Source organism: Parasteatoda tepidariorum, chromosome 6 (genome assembly GCF_982258835.1).
Source record: "Parasteatoda tepidariorum strain Cologne lab strain chromosome 6, Ptep-v5.0, whole genome shotgun sequence".
Classification (NCBI taxonomy): Eukaryota; Metazoa; Arthropoda; class Arachnida; order Araneae; family Theridiidae; genus Parasteatoda; species Parasteatoda tepidariorum.
In genome coordinates this window covers 51,270,231-51,278,216 of record NC_141760.1, presented here as the reverse complement: position 1 = coordinate 51,278,216, position 7,986 = coordinate 51,270,231, and positions in this window count along the sequence as shown.

Below are 7,986 nucleotides of genomic sequence, written 5' to 3'. Positions count from 1 at the left end.
ATATATATATATATATATATATATATATATATATATATATATATATATATATATATATATATATATATATATATATCAGGGTTTAAGCTGAGTCTAAAAATTCATTAGCAAAAAAGCTAAAATCTGAAAAAAAGTTTTAGCAAAATGCTAAAATGCCATTAGGCTTATAAAATTACTTTATATCAAACAAGTACTGTAAGTTATCTGACAAAGAATAGCTTAATGTACAAGAATATCAAAAAGAATACCTATAACAAAAAAAAACACATTTATTATTTATCAAAACATTTTGGTTTATAATTAACAATCTTCCTTTCTTTCATGTTTGCCCATTTTACAAATGCTTCTTGAAAGTTAAATGCACTTTCAGGGCCCTCAATATTAATCATTAACAAATTGTTTACATGGTTGATTAGCAACCTGTTTCGAATATTAGTTTTAATCAAATTAAGGCAGCTAAAGCCCCTTTCACAGTCAACAGTGTGCATTGGTATTGTTGCACAATACTCTATAACAGAAGTTATTAATGGGTACTGTTCAGACACATCATTGGTATATAAAAATAAAAGTAATTCATTAAATGACATGTTTTTACATCGTTGCATTAAGATGTGTTTAAATAATCCCCATTCACATTTTTCACATCATCCCCATTTTTTTAACGGAATTTAGTAAAATCCTTTAGCAAAAATGCGAAAATGCTTTGTTGAATTTTAGCATTTTTGAGGGGTCTTTTCGCATTTTGCGAAAAAAGCTACCGTAGCGGAAACCCTGATATATATATATATATATATACATATATATAGGATAGCACCAAAGATGGTTCATAGGACCTTCCTTTCAAAGGTTGCTAATAACTTCTCTTCCCTATTTCTTAGAGTCCATGTCTCTGAAGCATAAAATGATATTTTAATAGATGATCTTAATCTTTCCCATTTCTAGCTCATGTTCGATAGCCTACACTTTTTTAGAATTTTTTCGTGTATGTTTACATTAGTTGAATAGTATTTTAATTTGAAATCTAGATTTGGGAGAGCAATTCTCATCAATTTTATTACATTTTGTGCATGAAGAAAGTGTTTATCAGTTTAATTATTTGTGGTGTTAATACATTATTTTTTTTTAAACTTTTAATTTTGAAAAATACCTAAAAAATCCACAGAATTTGTACTGAGCTATAAAAATTTGATCTTTTACAATTTCACTAAACTGAATTTCTGAAAGTAGAGATATTAGTTTATATCTCACCAAATATAATAAAATGCCTTCAACTCTAGATAACTAAATTTAAGTCAGTATTCTACAAAATAAGAAGTTGATAAGAATAGTTAAATATTCATTTCATGAACTACATTTTAAGAACGTGTTGAATTTTAAATTTAATATTCTAAAAGAATATTTTTGTGAGTCATAGTTAGGGTTCTACAAATTATTATAAAATATATTTAATATTTAAAACTGGGTGACAATTAAAAGCAAGAATTTTTTAGAGTTGTGTGTACTGGTTGGTTGTGGTTGACTTTTGGAGTAATTAAAACAGAAAAGAAAAACTCAATAAAAAATATCAACATTTTCTAGCCTATTGATTATATTACATAAAAGTTTTTAATTGCTATTAAGTTACTTTATACCTATATTTATTTTGTAATTATTAAATTTTGCAATGTGAAAATAGTCCAGAAGCTGAATATTTCTACAAACTTAGTCTTTGTTTTGTAAAAATTTAACTGTCGCTTAGCTTTAAAATTTAAATTTTCAGATAGTAGCCAGTGGCCCGTAGGCTCTAGTGACTTAGTAGTCACTTTTTCTTCAAACCTAATGAGTCGATGAACCAATAATGATATGTCCTTTTCATTTAACAGTCAATTTTTGCAAACTTTGTTTTTTCTTTGATTTAAATTGTATTTTTGAAAAAAGTTATGTTATAAATATTCTACTGCTATAAAAAGTTAATCCAAGAATTAGAAAAAATAAAAGAAATGTGTGATAAAATTTCGTGAAGAACTTTATGTAAAAATATTTGGGTAGGCAAAATATGTCACAATTTTGAAATATGTGAATTCTTAAAGAGCTCGCCTTCCACGTGAATCTTTCTACCACAAATTGATGAATTCTGAAGGATCAAAGTTTTGAATGGAGACATTTTTCGTTGACTCGCCACTTGACAAGCGCTTATTTTCAGGTCTACTGTAACAGGAAACGAAAATTTCACAGTTTTCTGAATTAGGCAGCACAGAGATCACTTGTCTTGAGCAATTTCTCTGAGATTAACTGACTTTCAAATCTAATTAAGTTCGGGTAGTGTGAAGTTTCATACTGATGAAGTTCTTAAGAGGATGTTATACCATACGCGAAACTTTTCATAGCAAATTCTGTTTAATCTCCATTATTAGTCTAAAGTTTAGAAAGAAAGTTCAGGTAAACCTTAAGCTTTAAATGCTGAAGAAATGTTTTCAAATTATTGCACAATTACTTACCCACTTCCATAATTTGTTTACATTTGATAGTTTGAAAAGGTTTTTTTCAGCATTTGAAATTTCATTATTTACTCTAGGCTTACTTGAACTCTCTTTCCTCAAACTTTTTTTTTTTGTCGTACGCCTGTTTAGGCAGTAGGGGTGCGATTGTTCCTGTTTTTCAGTGGCGCCATCTATGGCCAGGAATTCGACTTTTGCCACGCCATGCACACAGCCACAACCCGTTTACAGGGCGGGTCACATTCACACACAAATGAGAAAGGACATAGAACACACACAGAGAGAAAGAAACATCCATGCCTTTCCCGGGATTCGAACCCAGGACCTTTCTGATGCAAGGACAGTTCCCTGCCCCCTACACAGGCCGGTCGGCCCTCAAAACTTTGAATAATACAATAACTTTGTTACACTTTTATGTATATGTAGGTGAAAGAGAATTTTCCATGAAGGATTTTTCTAGCATCATATCGTCCTCTTAAAACGTAGCACATAATTCATAATATACAGAATACATCTAATTCGAAGGCAAATTTTAACTTAAAATCGAAAGAAAAAAACATCCTGAGTTGCTAATTAATTAAAGCAGACACATAAATGTACTTTCTGTGAATAAACATACCCTTTTTTCGACGAATTAGGTTTCCTGACCCTTGTGGAGCTGGGAGGTTACTGCTATCTAAGAAATGTATGGTTTCAATAGTTAATTCAGGAGAACATAAACATTCAACAATTCAGAAACATAATGATATATAAAAATTAGTTTGCATTAATATCAGAAAAAGTTCTTAAACTAAACTTAAAAGTAAGATACTTCTGATTAATGTAAAAGTAATGTATTATTTAACAAAATAATAAGTAAAATAAACCTTTGATTTAACTAATTTTAAAAAACTGTCGTAACATGAAGTTGGTGATTTTTGTTAAATTTGCACACAATTTATTTTGTGAAGTTTACCAGAAGCGTAAAAATACATAAACGTTTTATAAAATTGCATAATGTTTATTTAAAGTAACACAGACTCACATTAGTAATTGAACTCAAAATTGACAAGATTTTTTAAGAAAAATGTAAGTTTTCATTTGGTTACATCTAAACTAAAAGTATTATATCAATATAGTAGAAAATTAAATTATGTAAAAAGATTTTTACCTTTATAAAGAAACAGGGTGGATTTAAAAAAAAAAAAAAAATCGTTTCACGAACCCTGAGGCAAAATACTAAATTTGAACGAAATTGGTCGGATAGTTCTTGTGAAATCAAATTTTAAATATACTACTTTCTTTAAAATACAACTTAGAAACTATTCGACCGATTTCATTCAAATTTTGCATTTAATCATATAATATTACGCTCGATAAAATTATATAAATATTTTTACACCTACAATTTAAACATTTTTTTGTATAATAATACGTTTAATTTTAATAATATTAAATAATTAATAATTTTTTTTTCATGGAATTATGTATCTTGTGATAAACGAATTTTATAATGCAGTTCAAAAAATTTTCGATTCCCTTAAAAAAGTTCTCGTTAAATGGCGAAATGCGTAAAAAAATAAAATAAAAATGAATGGATTCACACTTTATACAAAAGCATTTTTTCTTTGCATTCTTTAAAATATTGTATAAATTTTTATACCTTCTTTCAAAATTTTTTTTCGTCTAGTATTAAATTAAATAATTATTAACAATTATATTTTTACATGGAATTGTCTTTGGATAAACCAATTTTATAATTCTGAGCAAAAATGTTTAGATTCGCTTAAATAATTCCAGAGACATGGCGAAATGAGCAAGAAGTAAAATAAATATGAAGAGGTCTAAACTTTCGTTCATAATTTGAAGATCAAGAATCTAAATATACCATGAAAAGGTATGTTTATTCAAGGCAAGGGACCCTTGATCCATTAAGACTGAGTCTTAGTTCGTGAAAATTTCATTATTAGGATCAAAAATTATCCAATGTGTTTCGTTTTCCCCCCGCACTGTACAGTTTGCAAAATAATAAACGGACCACTTTAATAACTTTTGATCTAATACTCGGATTTTCACATGTTTTTTTTTTCAAATACAATGATGCGATCCTTATAGTTCTAGAATTTTTTTTTCTAATAGCAGGTAATTGACTTTTACGTCCTTCGCGTGGGAAGATGTCGGAAGTGTTACTTATTTAACTTTACCCGGTGGGCACCTGTGAACCTAAGTCACACTGCCACAGGTACCCGTTTACAGGATGTGCCACATTCACACGATAGAGAACAACACGGGGAGAAACGGTCATGCCCTGAGGGGGTTTCAAACCCGCAGCCACTGGCTTCGCAGTCAGGCACCCTAATCCCTCGACCGTCTGACCAGCAGTTCTAGAAACTAACCTTAAATATGCTAATTAGAGCCACGATGGCTCAGGGGATAGAACGTTTGCCTTCCAATGAAACGAACCGGCTTCGAACCCCAGTCGATGCGAATACCGCATCCGGCTTGCACCGACCACAGTGCTGACGTGAAATATCCTCATTGATAGATGGATCATGGGTTAGAGTCCCCTTGCCGCCAGGCTAACCGTGGGAGGTTCTTGTGGTCTTACTTTCCATGTAACGCAAATGCGGGTTAGCTCCATCAAAAAAGTCCTCCACGAAGGCAAATTTTTCCCACTACTCGATCCAGGAGTTCCCTTGTCTTCTGGATTGGGTTCAAAATTACAAGGCTACGGAGTTGAACATTAGTAGTCGTAAACCCAAATTTGGGTGGGTTGTTCAAGGACGGTTATTAAAATAAAAAATAAAACCTAGTCTGGAGTCATTTTCTTGATTGTATGATGTCGTGAGGATACCATTTCAAGATGTTATAAGGCCAGCGATTGTGCCAGCTAAAAGGTTAACTAACCGTTATTTTAGGTATTTTGTTTGGTGTTTTATCTATCCTGGTTGCTCGCTTTCTGGGAAATAGGGTCCCCTTAGTTGAGGCAGGAATAGCGGTCGTTGAAGGTCCCCGCAATGTTACTGTCATTTTTTTCGAATTCAACATATCTGCGAAACTATTTAATGTAATAAATTCTTTTTTATATAATTGTAAAATTCGTTTATTCAAAGATAATGCTATGTATAATACACAATATTTAAAACATTTTCAGTTTTTATCAATAATTTTATTTATTAACGGTCCGAAATTTTTGTAATTGTAAGGTATGCAAGTTTTTATTTAATTTTTAACCAAGTAATTTTTAATGACAAAATACAAAATTTTGAGTCTAAGATTTCAGAATTGTTTCTGAGTTGTGATGTTTAAAAAAAATCGTAATTTTAAAATTTCACCTATCAATAACTATTCAACCGATTCTGTTCAAACTTTGGATTTTTTCAGTTAAAATTGCATAGTTTTAAGTCATGTAAGTATCGGTGTACCTGACAATTCAAAATTAAATTATAATATAAATAAATATAAATTCATTCAATTTTATAAACTAAAATTGCTTGCTTGCTTTCGTATGCCTGTTTAGACAGAGGGGTGCGACTGTTGTTATTTTCCAGGCGCCATCTATGGCCAAGAATTCAACTTCTGCCACACCATACGTCACATCCGTTTTATAGAGCGGACCCATTCATACATACATTCATTCATCCACAGATCGTAATTTTAACCTGAATCAGAAAACGATCGGTCTCCAATCCAGTACCCTCAGAGGTATTGATTTGTTATGGGATCATGGAGGACTTTGCGACTCAACAGATTTAACATGCATCAGTCACCATTTACTAAACCGGGAGTTTTAGCTATCCCGACCCATAAATTAAAATTAAATTATACAAATTATATGATATTCATTTTTTTTAAAATAAATTTTTATCCTTGGAAAAATTAGTTTTACGATTGCGTTTGTAAACTTTTAAATTTCCTGTCTAAAGAGATGACTAAGTATGCAAAAAAGGAAACAATCGTTCATCAAATTCCGACCCCTTGGATCAACATTTAATCTGTATTATCGAATTGCGTTCATTTCGGCGATAATAGTTTCATCAAATGTTTGTTTTATAGGTACTTCTTAGGTGATGGGTCCCGCACTGAACTGATCGTTAAGACACGGTTTCTAGCAGATCACCGAAGTCAAGCATCACTGGTTGCGGTCAGTGTGCGGATGGGTGATCACTTGGATCAATCTCCGTAGGGACCGAGGTTGTGCGGTATTGGTCCTCGTTAAACTGTTCTACCGTAAAATGCTCGACTTCACGTGCAGGTCTTCGGGCTACCGAAGCGGGGGTGCCATCCCCTCTGCAGAGGATCAAAATTGTAATGGCATGCCTTCGGATCATCCTCAGGTATGTTTCCCAGACCGTCGCCAATAGCCCATAGCGCAGCTCTAGTTCGACGTAAAATTAACTACAACAACAATCATAGGCGATGGATCTTCCTTCGAAAGGTACATTTAAATTGACAGGGTTGTTACGTTACGTCAATAAGTTCGCATCAAAACTGTATTTGTGTACCTAAAATATACGTAGATGTTCGTACTAAGGCATACCACTAGTAAAACTCTCACATCTTAAAAGAAAAGAAAAATACAATAACATCAGGGAAGGGAAAATACACATCATGAGATAGAAGGAAAATGTAAAAGTACTTCCTGATGGGGACACTTCTAAAAGAGAGACACTCTCTATTACAGGGACAATTCTGTTGATTTCGGTTCCTTTGAATAACAGCCTTATTGCATTTGTCTCTAAGTAAAAGACATTCGATTTAAGGAAACCTGAAAAAAATATGAAATGTAAGAAAGCGAAACGCAGATTAAATATTTTTTATGTGCACTTTGCCACCCACATTCAAATAATCTTTGAGTCGGAGAAGATTTCTAACCATCTATCCAGAAACTACTTTGGTGGTATTTGGGTGGACAGCATGGATCAATGTCAAAGAAAAGAACAGATTAGAGTGATAATGATGGTTTGTTAATTTATCATTCCATTGTAGATGGAATGAAAATTTATAGCATTTTCTAATTTTTGCCTGTGGTGTGCCCATTCAAAAATATTCTCTTGAAATAATTTTTAAACATCGCCAATTTACTTTGTTTAAATTTTGATTAAAAACGGAAGCATTATCATTGCCAATTATCAGAACTATATTTTCAGCTATAAAGTACTCTTTCAGCACCTTTTTTTAGATAAATAAATTTTTTTAGATAGTTTTTTAGATAAATAGACCTAATAAATTTTTTTAATTCCTAGCCTAATCTTTCGATTACATGATATTATTTGGTAGACATTTTGCGAAGTCTGTTTAATTTTTGTTCTGGTGAATTCATTTAAAACCTGTGTTGTTTGGAAAAACGAGTGCCATATTTTTTTGAAAATCCCCATGCACGTACAGAAATTGTAAAAAAAAGTTATATTTGATCCACAGACCCACAAAAAGTAATTCATCATCAATTTCAATTTCATCATTACATATTATAAAAATAATGCATTTTAAGTCAGACTGAAATGTTATGTAGCATTTTTTTAATTGCTAT